The following is a 17,194-nucleotide window of genomic DNA, read 5'->3' as shown; positions in this document are numbered from 1 at the left end:
CTTTTTATTTCCTCAAACTTTTCATTCATTCACTCAGCATCCATAATATCCTAGCACTTGTGTGTTCCTACTATAGGAAGGAGTAGCAAAATTTTCCTGGTGAAACCAAAGACTCCAATAAAAAGGGAGTCTGGGAGACTTGTGTTCCGTTCTTGAAGAACTGATCTTGAAATTTGAATAAGGGCCTACAAAGTGGAGACAAAGCAAGGCATACCCAAAAGATGGAAGAGGTCCTGCAAGACAAGGCCTGAAAATAGTGTGCTAAGTTAAAAAAAAAAAAATGTGGCAGTAGATGGAACACAGGTTGGGTAATGTATGAGCAGATAATATTTCTGGCATCAGGAGGGACCTGTTTCAAAGAGGGTATTTGGAAATGAGTGGGGTCATACTGGGTTATCACAAAGAGAAGGGGTTGTAGTTTGTTACTGCCAGTTAGCGCTCAGGAATGAGGTACAATAAGCATCTTACAATGTATTGTATGAGACAGGTCCATAAAAATGTCAATTAGACCTCTTTGAAAAACATCAGGAAGTAGTTTGACGCTTAACAAAGTCCAGAGAATTTAACCCTAGGGTTTCTTAGCCTCTCTTTGAAATCTGCTTTCACAACCTGCATTTCACTTACTAAATATTTACTACCAAGGAAGCTGTGTTTTTCTTGAGCAAGTGGTATGCTGTGTTCTTCCCTCAGAGCCAGTGGTCGGCAAGCTGCGCCTCACGAGCCACATGCGGCTCTTTGGCCTCTTGAGTGTGGCTCTTCCACAAAATACCACGTGAGGGCGCTACCTCGATAAGGAATGTACCTACCTATATAGTTTAAGTTTAAAAAATTTGGCTCTCAAAAGAAATTCCAATCGTTGTACTGTTGATATTTGGCTCTGTTGACTAATGAGTTTGCAGACCACTGTGGGACCATCATGAAGCTCAGGACTTAACGGTGTGGTCCATCTTTAATAACTGTACAAATTTTTTCATTTCAGTGTAACACACCACAGTCTTTCTATTCAAGCTTCATATTTTCATGACCTGATTTATCTTTATTTTTTTATGTTATTATATTATATACAGATTATAAGCTACCTCAAATACTTTTAAAACCAAACAGGGTATAAATCTTAAAATACAAGCAACAGAAGAAAAATGGAAAACAGAAAGAAAAAAAAACTAAATATTAAGATAGAAAAAATATACTGAGTCCCCAGAGTCATCCTGGGAGAACTTTAAGAGACTTCTTTTTGCTTTTAATTGAATGAGAAGAGGGGAGGCAGAGACAGACTCCCACATGCACCCTGACAGAGATCCACCCAGCAAGCCCACTAGGAGAGGATGCTCTGTCCTTCTGGGGTGTTGCTCCATTGCTCAGCAACAGAGCTCTTCTTAGCACCTGAGATGGAGGCCATGGAGCCATCCTCAGTGCCTGGGGCCAACTTGTTGTAGCCTTGGCTACAGGACGGAAAGATAGACAGACAGATAGATGGGGGGAGCGAGAAGGTGAGGGGAAGAGAAGCAGATGGGTGCTTCTCCTGTGTGCCCTGACTAGAAATCAAAGCTGGGACATACACACCCCAGGCCCATGCTCTACCACTGAGCCAACCAGCCAGGGCTGAGACTTTTTAAAAAGAATATAAGATATGGTCTTTGTCCTCAACAATTTGTAATCAAATTTGTAAAAATAAAAATAAAAAAAAAAGATTCAAACTGAAAAGAACATTAGAGAATAAAGACAGTAAAAACTAGTGATAAATTTTATAACCACTGTTTAAAGAATTAATATGAATTAAAATAATAATAATTATAGCATGGATTCAGCTTTTACTATATATCAAAAACTGTATTGTTATCTCTCGGAGAGACAAGATGGTGCTGGAGTAGGCGGACGTACCAGCATCTACCTCCCAGAACCAAAGTGGATTACAAACTAATTTTATGAAGTATCAGCTGGAAAAACCAACTTTGGACTAAACTAAAAGGACTCCTCAACCCAGGAATGCTGAAGAAGCCACACAGAGACTAGTAGGAAAAGCGGAAACGCGGAAATGCGGAGAGGGCTGCCCAGCTTCTCGGAGCGAACGGCAGCAGGGAGAGACTCGCGTGGCGGGAAGTGAGTTTAGCAGAGGGGAAAGGGTCCTGAGCCCCAGGAACAAAGCCCCAGCCTGCAGCCCCAGAGCCCAGAAGAAGCGTAAGGACAGTATTTAGCTGGAAACAAGTCAGGATACTGTTTGTGAGAGAGTCTGATTTCTCAGACCCAGGATCCTTCTTAAAGGGACCACGCAGAACATCTCTCTCACAAACACTCACCCGGGGCTCCTGGGGACGGAGGGAGAGGGGAGAGAACCACAGTAACAGGAAGAGCGTGCAATCTAGGAGGCATAGGGAGAAACATTTTGGGAGATAGCCACCCTAACCCCTGGGACGAGTCACTCCCCAAAGCTGAAGTGAATATTTCCCCCGGAAACAGCAATACCAGCAAAGGGAAGCAGGAGAGCAGCAAAACAAGCTCCCCCGCAGCATTCAGAGCAGAGTCGCATAGAAGAAGGGAGCTTTCGGGTCCACAGTAGTGAGTCTTAGGGTCCGAGCTGCAACACCCCCACCCATGCAGCTGAGGGCGTGCCGGAGGGCAGGCGGCAGCGGGAGACAAAAGCACAGATCTGCTGGCAGGGTTGGAAGCCGGCTGGCCACCACTGGGGTCAGGTGTGAGCTCAATCTTGCCCGGCTAGGGAGAAGGGGGCGTGCAAAAGCGGCCAAGCTCAGCTGCTGGCAGCCTGTAATCCAGCCTCCGGGAGAAGGGTGGGAAACCCAGAAAGGGTAGAAACCAGCCCCGGAGCAAGGGCAGAGGAGCACATCCCTGCCCCGCCCGTACAACCCAGGCTTGCAGTCTGACTTGGTAGCCCGCTCATCCCGCGGGGGTGGAGCCAAAAGCCCAGAAGAGGCGGAGTTCCACTACGGAGCTGAGCTTGGGCAAGCAGCCCTGCCTGGTGGTAGAGCCATGGCTAGCAGCTGTTCCTTGAGTGGGATCATCCTGCAAAGGCAGGGCGAAAGCTCGGAAACAGGCAGAGACCTGCAGCTGAGCAAAGGTGCTCGCCAGTGCCCTCAGGACCGAGCATAACATCACACACGGGGGCGGGGCAAAGGCCAAGGCCACCAACCCTTGTGCACCCGAGCACGTGATCACAGCCACTCCCGTGAAGAGAAAATGCGGAGGCAGAGAAATACAACACAAATAAACCAAGAGAAATCCCCAGAAAAGGACCTAAGTGAATCAGATATAACCAAATTACCAGATGCAGAGTTTAAAATAACGATTGTGAGGATGCTCAAAGATATTAGAACCACCATAGATGGCCATTACGAAAACCTAAATAAAGAGATAACAAATATAAAAAAGGACATTGAAATAATAAAAAAGAATCAGACAGAAATGACAAATACAATATCTGAAATAAAGAATACAATGGAAGGAATTAAAAGCAGGATGGATGAAGCAGAGAATCGAATCAGTGAGTTAGAGGACACAATAAATAAAGGCATGGAAACAGAGCAGAAAAAAGAAAAGAGACTCAAAAAGTCTGAGGAAACTCTAAGAGAGCTCTGTGACAACATGAAGAGAAATAACATCCGCATCATAGGGGTTCCTGAAGAAGAAGAGAAAGAACAAGGGATAGAGACTTTGTTCAAACATATTATAGCGGAAAACTTCCCCCAATTAAGGCAGGAAAATGTTTCACATGTTCAGGAAGCACAGAGAACTCCATTAAGGAGAAACCCAAAGAAACCAACAACAAGACACATCATAATTAAATTACCAAAGCTAAATGATAAAGAGAAAATATTAAAAGCTGCTAGAGAAAAAAAGACTATCACTTACAAAGGAGCCCCCATAAGGATGACTTCTGACTTCTCAACAGAAACACTTGAGGCCAGAAGGGAATGGCAAGAAATATTCAAAGTAATGCAGAACAAGAACCTACAACCAAGACTACTTTATCCAGCAAGGCTATCATTTAAAATTGAAGGAGAAATAAAAAGCTTTACAGACAAAAAAAAACTCAAGGATTTCACTGCAACCAAACCAAGGCTGCAAGAAATGCTAAGGGACCTGTTGTAAACAGATCAAAGGAAAAAAATATATAGCAAAAGAGAAAAACAGTTTTAAAGAAAAAAAATGGCAATAAACAATTTCATATCAGTAATAAACTTAAATGTTAATGGATTAAATGATCCGATCAAGAGACATAGGGTAGCTGCATGGATAAGAAAATAGGACCCATACATATGCTGTCTACAAGAGACACACCTTAAATCAAAAGATGCACACAGACTGAAGATAAAAGGATGGAAAAAAATATTTCACGCAAATGGAAATGAAAAAAAAGCTGGGGTAGCAATACTTATATCAGACAAAATGGACTTTAGAACAAAGACCATAGTTAGAGATAAAGAAGGTCACTACATAATGATAAAGGGAGCAATACAAAAGGAAGATATAACCATTATAAATATCTACGCACCTAATATAGGAGCACCTAAATATATAAAGCAGACTTTGATAGACTTAAAGGGCGAGATCAACAGCAATACTATAATAGTAGGAGATTTCAATACCCCATTAACATCATTAGATAGATCCTCAAGAAAGAAAATTAACAAAGAAACAGCAGACTTAAAGGACATATTAGATCAACTCGACTTAATAGATATCTTCAGAACCTTTCATCCTAAAGCAGCAGAATATACATTCTTTTCAAGCGCTCATGGTACATTCTCTAGAATAGACCACATGTTAGGGCACAAAAGCGGGCTCAACAAATTTAAGAAGATTGAAATCATATCGAGCACTTTCTCTGATCACAATGGCATCAAACTAGAAATCAACCACAATAGAAAAATTGAAAAACATTCAAACACTTGGAAACTAAATAGCACGTTATTAAACAATCAATGGGTTAACATTGAGATCAAAGAAGAAATTAAAAAATTCCTAGAAACAAACGATAATGAGCATACATCAACTCAAAATTTATGGGACACAGCAAAAGCAGTCCTGAGAGGGAAGTTTATAGCATTACAGGCATACCTCAAGAAGATAGAAAAAGCTCAAATAAACAAGTTGACCCTACATCTAAAAGAACTAGAAAAAGAACAACAAGTAAAGCCCAGAGCTAGTAGAAGGAGGGAAATAATAAAGATAAGAGCAGAAATAAATGACATAGAGGCTAAAGAAACAATACAGAGGATCAATGAAACCAGGAGCTGGTTCTTTGAAAAGGTAAACAAGATCAATGAACCTTTAACAAGACTCACCAAGAAAAAAAGAGAGAGGACTCAAATAAATAAAATTAGAAACGAGAGTGGAGAAATAACAACTGACACAACAGAAATACAAAATATTGTAAGAAAATACTATGAAGAACTGTATGCCAAAAAACTAGACAACCTAGATGAAATGGACAAATTCCTTGAATCATATAATCTTCCAAAAATTAATCTGGAAGAATCAGAAAACCTAAACAGACCAATTACAACAAATGAGATTGAAACAGCTATCAAAAAACTCCCAAAAAAGAAAAGTCATGGGCCTGATGGCTTCACAACGGAATTCTACCAAATATTCAAAGAAGAACTAACTCCTATCCTTCTCAAGCTATTTCAAAAAATTCAAGAGGAAGGAAGACTTCCAAACTCCTTTTATGAGGCGAGCATAATTCTGATTCCAAAACCAGGCAAAGACAACACAAAAAAAGAAAATTATAGGCCAATATCCCTGATGAACTTAGATGCAAAAATCCTCAATAAAATATTAGCAAACCGGATCCAGTAATATATGGAAAAAATCATACACCATGATCAAGTAGGATTTATTCTTGGGAGGCAAGGCTGGTACAATATTCGCAAATCAGTCAATGTGATTCATCACATAAACAAAAGAAAGAAGAAAAACCACATGATAATTTCAATAGATGCAGAAAAAGCATTTGATAAAGTCCAGCACCCATTCATGATCAAAACTCTCAGCAAAGTGGGAATACAGAGAACATACCTCAACATGATAAAGGCCATCTATGACAAACCCACAGCCAACATCATACTCAATGGGCAAAAATTAAAAGCAATCCCCTTAAGATCAGGAACAAGGCAGGGGTTCCCCCTTTCACCACTCTTATTCAACATAGTTCTGGAAGTCCTTGCCACAGCAATCAGACAAGAAAAAGAAATAAAAGGCATCCAAATTGGAAAAGAAGAAGTAAAACTATCATTATTTGCGGATGATATGATATTGTATATAGAAAACCCTAAAGTCTCAGTCAAAAAACTACTAGACCTGATAAAAGAATTTGGCAAGGAGGCAGGATATAAAATCAATACTCAGAAATCAGAGGCATTTTTATACACTAATAATGAACTGTCAGACAGAGAAATCAGGGAATCAATCCCCTTTACCATTGCAACCAAAAAAATAAAGTACCTAGGAATAAATCTAACCAAGGAGATTAAAGACTTGTACTCGGAAAATTATAAAACATTGATAAAAGAAATCAGGGAAGATACGAATAAGTGGAGGCATATACCGTGCTCATGGTTAGAAAGAATAAACATCATTAAAATTTCTATATTACCCAAAGCAATTTAAAATTCAATGCAATACCAATGAAAACACCAATGACTTACTTCAAAGACATAGAACACATATTCTAAAAATTTATATGGAACCAAAAAAGAACATGAATAGCCTCAGCAATCCTGAAAAGGAAGAAAAAAGCGGGAGGTATCACACTTCCAGATATCAAGTTATATTATAAGGCCATTGTACTCAAAACAGCATGGTACTGGCATAAGAACAGGCACATAGATCAATGGAACAGAACAGAGAACTCAGAAATAAACCCACAGCTCTATGGACAACTGATATTTGACAAAGGAGGTAAGACAATACAATGGAGTAAAGACAGCCTCTTCAACAAATGGTGTTGGGAAAACTGGACAGCTACCTGCAAAAAAATGAAACTAGACCACCAACTTACACCACTCACAAAAATAAACTCAAAATGGATAAAAGACTTAAATGTAAGCCATGAAACCATACGCATTTTAGAAGAAAACATAGGCAGTAAGCTCTCTGACATCTCTCGCAGCAATATATTTGCTGATTTGTCTCCACAGGCAAGTGAAATAAAAGATAGGATAAACAAATGGGACTTTATCAAACTAAAAAGCTTCTGCACAGCTAAAGACAATAAGAACAGAATAAAAAGACAAACTACACAATGGGAGAATATATTTGACATAGCGTCTGACAAGGGGTTAATAACTAAAATTTATAAAGAACTTGTAAAACTTAATACCAGGAAGACAAACAATCCAATCCAAAAATGGGCAAAAGAAATGAATAGGCACTTCTCCAAAGAGGACACACAGATGGCCAATAGGCATATGAAAAAATGTTCAACATCACTAATCATTAGAGAAATGCAAATTAAAACCACAATGAGATATCACCTCACACCAGTCAGAATGGCGCTCATCAATAAAACAACACAGAATAAGTGCTGGCGAGGATGTGGAGAAAAGGGAACCCTCCTGCACTGCTGGTGGGAATGCAGACTGGTGCAGCCACTGTGGAAAACAGTATGGAGATTCCTCAAGAAATTAAAAATCGAACTGCCTTTTGACCCAGCTATACCACTGTTAGGAATATACCCCAAGAACACCATAGCACTGTTTGAAAAGAAATGCACCCCCATGTTTATGGCAGCATTGTTTACAATAGCAAAGATTTGGAAACAGCCCAAGTGTCCATCAGAGGACGAGTGGTTAAAAAGCTTTGGTATATATATACTATGGAATACTACTCAGCCATAAGAAATGATGACATAGGATCTTTTACAACAACATGGATGGGCCATGATAACATTATACTGAGTGAAAGAAGTAAATCAGAAAAAACTAAGAACTATATGTTTCCATACAGAGGTGGGACATAAAGATGAGACTCAGAGACATGAACAACAGTGTTGGGGTTACAGGGTGGGGGGAGGAGAGGGAGGAGGTTGGGGGAGGGGAGGGGCACAAAGATCATGGCTTTTCAGCATTTGCCATATTCCCCCCTCAATCTATAGACAGACAGCAAATATTTACGTATGGTGTTCCCACTATAAAGACTGCTGTCTTAGGGACAAATGCTGATAAACTATTTCAGCAGTTCCTCCTTATTCAAAGACTTATATGTAAACATAGAGCTTCATGTTTCATAGGACATACTCAAGCTCACTCCATGCTCCCTGGAGCTTTAGCACAAGGGAAGGGCCCCCCCCCCTTTTTTTTTTCTTTTTCTTTTTAGTATTTTTCTTTTATTTATTTATTTTTTTGTATATTTCTGAGGATGGGGATGGGGAGGCAGTCAGACAGACTCCTGCATGCGCCTGACTGGGATCCACCTGACATGCCTACTGGGGGGAATGCTCTGCCCATCTGGGATGTTGCTCTGTTGCAACCGGAGCCATTCTGGCGACTGGAGTGGAGGCCATGGGGCCATCCTTAGTGCCCAGGGTGGATTTGCTCCGGTGGAGCCGTGGCTGCGGGCGGGAGGAGAGGGACGAAGAGGAAGAAGAGGGGGAGGAGTGGAGAGGTAGATGGGCGCTTCTCCTGTGTGCTCTGGCCAGGAATCAAACCCGGGAATCCTGCACACCAGGCCAATGACTCCGACGGGTCTACCATATCATGCTTTTTACTTAAAATAAATAAATAAATAAATACATTTTTTTTGAATGCTGATGAACAGGAGACACCAAATCTTTTTCGCCTGCAAACTACTACCTTCTTTATTAGATCTAGCTAATAACACTGTTCTGTCTCTTTTCCAAATAGCTCCAGATATATGGAAAAGATTTATATAGGCGGATGGGGATCCTCAAACCCCTCAGTGAGATCTTCTGAGAATGGCTTTTAAGATACCTAGAGGCAGAAAAAGCCCAATAGAGATCGGGGAACTACCAGCTTTTAGGATAAACCCTTAAAGGCTCCAACACCCCAAAGGGGTCTCATAGGATGCCATCTGGGTCCTGCTTCAATAGTGGAAAGGAAGGTCATTGAGCTAAAGCCTGCCAGGCTTACATGCCTCTGCTGTGAGGAAACAGGGACACTGGAAGGTAGGCTTCCCCCTCGCTCCCCTAAGGGAGGGTTCAGTCTCTTCCAGCCCTGCTCCAGCCACCTATGACCTAACCTTGCCCAGAAAGCTGGGGTTTGCCACTGAAGGCTGAAGGTGCCCAGGGACGTCGGCCCCATCTACGACACTGTGGATGAGCCTAGGGTATTTCTTCCAAGAAGCAGGTAAACTGATCTCATTCGCACAAGGGCCACTTAACTATGTGTTGCCTGAATAGTCAGGTTTTTTATTTTTCCCTCAAAGATCTCTGTTGTGGGTGTTGATAGTCCTATTTTCTGCTGCTTTGCTTAATATATAGTGTTTCCTTTATCCCTCCTACCTCAATGCCCCACTCATATTTCAGGCTGGGACCTACTCCTAATTTAGAGCTCTCTTTCCTCCTCTTGCCAAGTTGTATTATGAATTTACCTTTGCCACCCAGCTTAGTGTATCCCAAGGTTCTCTTTACCAGGCCACAGTCGCAGAGCTCCAGGGAAAAGCAACCTGGTCTCAACTCTCCAGGCAGAGGAGAACAGAAGCTCCATATCCACGCATGCTGCAAATGGCTTTTTCCAGTCTACATGAATCATTACCAGCTAGAAGCAGCGGTCATTGGGACTTGGACATGAGCTGCAAAGTATAGAATGGTGACAACAATTCCAGTGCCATGCGGACTTTTCGTGTGGGGAAATTTCCTGGACTCCTGCTCCCTGTGACAGCTCCTAACAGACTGAACTGTGGTTGGGTTGCATTTTTCAGGGATTAGGCATGGTGATGGGGCCAACTTGGACTTGGGGAACATGTTAAGGACACTACGCTTTTAGGGATTCTTGCTGTATTGGCCAAGAGTTTGCTTAAAGGCTTTTAATCACTGTAAAAAAATAGAGAACTGGATGAAGAAGATGGGGCACATATACACCATGGTATATTATTCAGCTATGAGAAATGGTGACATCGGATCTCTTATCGAGGAATGGTGGAGTCTTGGTAGCATTGTGCTGGGTGAAATAAGCGAATCAGAAAAAAACAGGAACTGCAGGATTCCATACATTGGTGGGACATAAAAGCGAGACTAAGAGGCATGGACAGGAGTGTGGTGGCTATGGGGGTGGGGGGAGGGAAGGAGGGAGAGGGGGAGGGGGAGGGGTACAGAGAGAACTGGATGGAGGGTGGCTGAGGATGATCTCTCTTGGGGTGATGGGTATGCAACAGAACTAAATGACAAGATAACCTGAAAATGTTTTCTTTGAATGTATGTACCCTGATTTATTGATGTCACCCCATTAAAATAAAAATTTATTTATAAATTTAAAAAAAAAACTGTATTAACTTGTTAAAACCTCACTGCAATCCTGAGGTAGTCGCTATGATTTTCCCCATTTTACAAATGAGAAAACTGGGACAGAGAGGTTAAGTAATTTATTCAAGGTAACACAGCTGTTAAATGCAGCAATTTGACTTAAGGCAGTCTGGAACCAAAGCCTGTGCCCTACACGAGTTACACTTCAGATAATCCTTGAATTATAAGAAGACACTGAAAGGCAGGGATATAATACATAAAAGGATGAGGGGTATGGGCAGTGAATGTAGAAACAGGTTGAAATGAGGTTGAAATGAAACAGGTAGACAGGTCTAAATGGAAAGTAGATATTAAGGAATACCAGAAAATGGGGAGGCAGTTTATAAATAGCCTTAAAACTCTAAAGAGATTTCATTTAAGCACTGGGCAATAGGAAACCATTGTAGGTTCTTGAGCTCAGACGAGATCATTTTCTCTGAAAACTATTACATGACAATGTTAAATTTATATTAATAAATTCTCTTCCTGGGTCCTGTAAACCTAGGAGATTAAGCATTTCAAGGCCTGGGATGCCAGGTACATTATTGGAGACTGATTCTGCATAGTTTTAGCAAATTTTCCTTATCTGGATACTTTTAGGTGGGGTTTATTCTCCATTCCCATTCCCCTATGTGAAGCCAGTAGCCACGGCCACCATCATAGCCGCCTGACCCATGCAGGTTCGCAATGGATTCGGACAGACAGTAATGAAACAACGGAGCCACGAACTGGTGGGCCATTACCTTTAATCCTACCTTGCACCGGCGGGCAAGTAAAAACACTTATTGGGCTCCAAAACCCACTCACTCAGTGCTCACAAAGCCACTGACTTATCCGAGTTTCCTAGAATCAAAGTCGTCTACCTCACCAGCCTTATTCACCTCTGTTCCCCACCTCCTTCTCTCTGCACAAACTCTGCACTAACTGGCTTCTCACTCAGCACTCCACCATCTTTGCTGCCTTTCTCCTCTCTTCCACGTGGCCTTTCTCTGCTCTCTGCTCTAATGATAATCTCAGGAACCGAAGAGAGAGCAAGCTCCTGGTCTGCCCAATTTTATAGTGTAGAAATCCAAACCTTTAATCCAATATACAATACAAACAAGGAAGTCTCTGATACAAAGTCACTTATCTGAGGCATGATGGGATTCCTCATGAGAGTGCACCACCCCACATCATGCAATCAGTCAAGGGTGTGGGGGAAAGCTTAGTCTTAAAACTAAGCCTTAGGCTATAACCACCCTGCCTGCTCACAGCCCACCCCCAACACACATTAATATAATCACGCCCATCCCAAGCCATCACCTGGGCACAGGCTTCCAAGTGAGCAGCGCTATCTTTTACAAAGTGAGCATAATATATTTTATCTGCCAACGCCCTACTTTCCAATTGCTTTATACTCAGCCTGCTTGGCACCTGAAGACATCTGTTTTCAAGGGATGATCACCAAATAATCTCTATAGTACTTTATTGTTCTGGTTCCATGACTATTCAGACACTACTACCTCGAGTCCCAAAACGTATCTCCAGACTTCAAAGATAATAATAATTTTCAAATCAAGTCTAGTCTTAACCTACTTATATAAACTTTACTTGCTTTTCCTAAGGGGTTGCTTATCTTTCTCAGAAATGTATAAGCATTAGACTGCTATCAATTTATAATTTGTCACAAGACATTAGACCCAACTTGCCTCCATATGTAACAAAATCTCAGTAAACCTTATCCCAAATAAAGGGCAAAGGCAAGTGGGGAGGAGAGGAAGGAGGGAGGGGAAATAATCTTGTAACATTCTTTACCCAAACAATTCCAGTTCAGAACTAGTGGGAACTGTTTCCTCAATTAAAATAACAATAATAATTCTTAAATCTTGTAATTGCAAGACTTTAATTTGAATTTCTCAATACTTAACATTTTGGGGGAAGGAGGGAGTCAGGTTTTCATTTTGTAAATGTTTCCTCTTGTCCACATTGACCCTCGAGGAGCAAGAAGGGTTCTATGATGTAGTTGATTGAGTACTAGACAGAGCCTGCATTTTCGAATGCTGAAAATGTACAAACTTAAGCTTTTGCCACTAAGGAGAGGAAGCCATCGTCAAATTGTAATTTCTTAAAAGTTTTTCTCTATTGATTTTTAGAGAAGGGGAAAGGGGAGAAAAGATGGAACCCACAACCGTGGAGCATTGGGATGACATTCCAAACAATGAAACTATCCAGCCAAAGCTCAAATTTTAACTTTTTAAAACTTAGAAACATGATTCATAAAACAAAAGGAACCTGTAGCAAATATACTGCTCACAAACATTAGGGGATATTGTTGGGCAGATAAAATATATTAAGCTCACTTTGTTAAATAAAGATGGCACTGACCACCTGGAAGCCCATCGCCCAGGTGATATTAATGTGTATTGGGGGCAGGCTGTGGGCAGACAGGATCCTTGTAGCCTGGGGATTGGTTTTAGGACTAAGCCTTTCCCACCCTTTTGATGTGGGGTGGTGCACTCTCATGAGGAATCCCATCATGCCTCAGATAAGTGACTTTGTACTAGAGACTTCCCTATTTTGTATATTGGATTAAAGATTTTGATTTCTGCACTATAAAGTGGGGCAGACCTGGAGCTTGCTCTCTCCGTTCCTGAGATTAGCATTAGAGGAGAGAGAAGAGAGCAGAGTAAGGCCACGTGGAGGAGAGGAGAGGCAGCCAAGATGGTGGAGTGATGAAGGAAAAGCCAGTTGTGCAGGGAGGAGGAAGAAGATGGGGAACAGAGGTGAATAAGTCTGGTGAGCTAGAAACCTTTGATTCTAGGAAACTCGGATAAGTCAGTAGCTTTGTGAGCACTGAATGAGTGGTGTAAAGCCAGCAGCCAGGGCCACAGCCACTATCACAGCAGCCTTCTGGCCTATGCAGGTTCGCATTGGATTCGGACAGTCGGTAAAGAAACAATGGAGCCAAAAGCTGATGGGCCATAGTCTTTAATCCTAGCTTGCACCTGGCGGGCAAGTAAAAATACACACTGGGCTCCAAAACCCACTCACATTCAGTGCTCACAAAGCCACTGACTTATCCGAGTTTCCTAGAATCAAAGGTTTCTAGATCACCAGCCTTATTCTCCTCAGTTCCCCATCTCCTTCCTTATCCCAGATACAAACTCTACACAAACTGGCATCTCACTCAGCACTCCGCCATCTTGGCTGCTTCTCCTGGCCTCCTCCACGTGGCCTCCTTCTGCTCTCCGCTCTGCTCTCTCCTCTAATGATAATCTCAGGAGCCAAGAGCACAATTGTGCTCCTGCTTTGTCCCCATTTTATAGTGTAGAAATCCAAACCCTTAATCCAATATACAAAATAGGGAAGTCTCTAATACAAAGACACTTCTGAGGCATGATTGGATTGTACCACCCCACATCAAAAAGGGTAGGAAAGACTTAATCCCAAAACCAAGCCCCAGGCTACAAGGATTCTGCCTGCCTTTAGCCCACCCCAACACACATTAATATCACCTGGGCGACGGCCTCCTCGTGTTACCTTTAACAAAGTGAGCATAATACATTTTATCTGCCCAACAAGTGGGTTTTGGAGCCCAGTGTGTATTTTTACTTGCCTGCCCGGTACAAGCTAAGATTAAAGCTAATGGCCCACCAGTTCTTGGCTCTGTTGTTTCCTTACCATCTGACAGAATCCAATGCGAACTTGCATGGGCCAGGCGGCTGTGATGGTGGCCGTGGATACTGGCTTTACAGATATTCAATGATAAAACATCCCCTAATGTTTGTGAGCAGTTTATTTACTGAACCTACAGTGAAGGAACAAGCTGAATGGTAAAAATTATAAAAACCTTGGAAACAGGGCAATAAAATTACAACCTCAGGAGTATTTTTCTCTCCCAAAAATAACTTGCACCCCAGTTAGCCTAAATAAATAAGTGTAACACCACAGTCTAGGCTCTAATCAATATTACAACAAACAAAAGTACAGTCTCCTAGATAACTAATTCAGGTGGGCCAATTAGACAAGGATCCATTTTAACTTTGAAAAAGACGTAACTATCCCTTTCTTTTTTCTAAAATGTTTTTAATTTTTACCATAATAAATGTTTCTAAAAATCAGTTAACTCTTCCTGTATACCCCACTCGTCATTTCAGATATTTTAAGTAGATAGGTTACTTGAGAGAAGAAACAGAAATGTTGACTTTATCTAAAACCCCTTCAATTTAAGTGGGATTTGGCCAGTGCAATCACCAGTAATGGAATATCCTTTGTTTCAGAGTTCCACGGATAGACCCGCCCTGGCTTGCAGGCTGCGTGCAGGGCAGTAACGGCCACGTCGCAGCTGGGGCCTCAGCAGCAGGCCAGCTCCGCCCGGGAAGCCGGCCCGGCCCCGCCGCCCCGGCTGCGGCTCCCCAGCGCCTGCGGAGACAGGCCAGCGCTGCACCGCGGGAGCCCCTGCCCCGGCCTGTGCTCAGGGCCGCGCTCCGGCTCCCGCCCCCTCTCCCGTCCCGGCACTGGGGTGAGGAGCGCGCGGGACGCAGAGCCGGGAAAGGCGGCAGCAAAGGCTGCGGTACTCACCCCGCTCCGCTCGGCCCGCCCTGACCCCGCTGCCCGGCCCACGGGGGCGGGGCGACGGGGCTGGGGCGGCGGCGGGGCGAGGCCCCATGGCGGCGAGGCGAGCTAGCGCCCGGCCAGCAGCCTCACGGCGCAGAGAGCCGGGCCGGAAGCCGCAGGGTGGCGGCGGCGGAGCAGAGCTTCGGCCGAGGGAGCCTCACTACGGGAGACGCCGCCGCCCCTCCCCCGGCCGCCGCTGACGGAGCGGAGCATGCGCGCTGAGTCCTCCGCGCCCACGGGGCTGCCTCGCGCGGGCGGCGGACGCGGTGGGCTCCCGGCACTGGGCGGGAGGCTGGGAGTGTCTCCTCCGCCCCAGCAGCCCGCGGCAACCACAGCCCAGTCCTGCCCGCACCTCGCCTGCCGGCAGGGAACAGAGAGCGGCCCGCTAACAGAGACGGAAAAGCCAGCCAAAACCAGGGGGAGGGGTCCCAGCGCCTTCAACACTCTTCCGAAAGTAGCCGGAATACTGGAAAAATAAAAGAGCGACCAGTTGAGCAAGGGTAGAGATAGGACAGGGCTGAACTCTTGAGCGCCACCAGCAGGTAAGGCTGGAGAACCGTGCCAGCTGATAATACACGCGCACCGCACGAGTCACACCGTGGGGAAGGTCCCGGCAGGCCCCCTCACCCCTGCACGCACTTTACAAACAGAAGCACCGAGGTGTAAGTTAGGAAAACGAGAATTGGCAATAATACCATCTGCGGCACAAATCTCAAAAGTAAAAAATAAAAATCTAGCAGCACAATTTAATTGGGGGGAAACAGTGGGATAAAGAAAAAACTAGCGAATGGTGTAGGAGAATTAAAGGTGATCGAGCTGAAATACGGAAAATGCAGTAACAGACATCTGAGAGAGAACTAGCATCTGGTCATTTTAACAAGCGAATTAAACTTGTGTGAAGAGTAAAGAGTCAACACAGTCAAGGAAGTGAAAGAGAAACCTGCCTTCAAATTTACCGGGCATGGTGTTACTACAGTTATGTAAAACTCACCATTAGAGAAAAGTAGGTAATACGTATATGGAACTCTAATACACTATTTTTGCAATTTCCTGTGAGTCTATATTTAACATAAATAAGTAAATAAGCAAAGGCCTTAAAACGAGGCAGAACACCAATCAGTGGTGACCAGGGGAAAGGGCTGACCAAAAAGAAGCTTGAGGGAATTCCATGGGGAAGACTGGATAATGGAACTGTTCTATAACTTAATTATGTTAATGTTACACCACTAATTTATTTACCAAAATTTATAAAAATAATATATTTTACTTCATGTAAAATAGTTTTAAACTCAATTTTAAAAAAGATAATGCTAGTAACTGTTAGAGGTGGAATTAAGCAAGACTCAAGGTGACAAAATACCTGGGCAAGGCAACTTGAATAACTGCTGCAGAAGGGCGTGCTGCCACTAGTGAAAGCCAGCCAGCCAGCAACTGGGCAGAGGGCAAGTTCTGTTTTTATACCAAAGGTAGGCCCTAGGCTGCTGGGTCTTGCTCCATTGGCTGCAGTGTTAACCATACAATCTTATTCTCTCTCAATTGGCTAGTTTAAATAGCCACGCCAAGGGGGGGAGGGAGAAATGGGGATATAGTTTATTAGATAAGGAGATTAGGGGATGGTAAACAAATTAGTTGTTTCCTCTTCCACCCCTATCAGAGAAATCCAGATGAGGGGGGTTGAGCCTTGGTTGAAGAAAAGAACATGAGGTAAACATTTCCTTCATAAAGATTAATTTCTTAACATGTTGTAGCAACTATGGATATAAATTAGACATGTTGTTTCTCATAAAAAGAAACAACAGCCTGACCAGGTGGTGGCGCAGTGGATAGAGCATTGGACTGGGATGCGGAGGACACAGGTTCGAGACCCTGAGGTCACCAGCTTGAGCGCGGGCTCATCTGATTTGAGCAAGGCTCACCAGCTTGGACCAAGGTCACTGGCATGAGCAAGGGGTTACTCAGTCTGCTGAAGGCCCATGGTCAAGGCACATATGAGAAAGTAATCAATGAACAACTAAGGTGTCGCCACGAAAAACTGATGACTGATGCTTCTCATCTCTCTCCGTTCCTATCTGTCCCTATCTATCCTTCTCTCTGACTCTCTGTCTCTGTAAAAAAGAAAAA

General features: G+C 43.2%; 1 protein-coding gene across 3 annotated transcripts in view; it reads right to left on the bottom strand.

The window, feature by feature from the left end:
- The window catches only part of ATG10 (autophagy related 10), a 446,721-nt gene extending 430,260 nt beyond the window's left edge, over nt 1-16,461 (bottom strand). The window contains exon 1 of one of the 3 annotated variants that reach the window (XM_066273721.1): nt 16,434-16,461. The gene's annotated coding sequence lies outside the window, so the exon portion shown is untranslated. Of the gene's footprint in view, nt 1-15,037; nt 15,197-15,425; nt 15,526-16,433 lie in introns of those variants that run through there. The other 2 variants (XM_066273720.1, XM_066273719.1) reach the window with 2 other exon arrangements.
- Nucleotides 16,462-17,194: the final 733 nt, after the last annotated feature.

The sequence above is a fragment of the Saccopteryx bilineata genome, chromosome 4 (genome assembly GCF_036850765.1).
Source record: "Saccopteryx bilineata isolate mSacBil1 chromosome 4, mSacBil1_pri_phased_curated, whole genome shotgun sequence".
Taxonomy (NCBI): Eukaryota; Metazoa; Chordata; class Mammalia; order Chiroptera; family Emballonuridae; genus Saccopteryx; species Saccopteryx bilineata.
The sequence above is the reverse complement of the archived record's forward strand: the minus strand, read 5'-3'. Positions and strand labels throughout refer to the sequence as shown.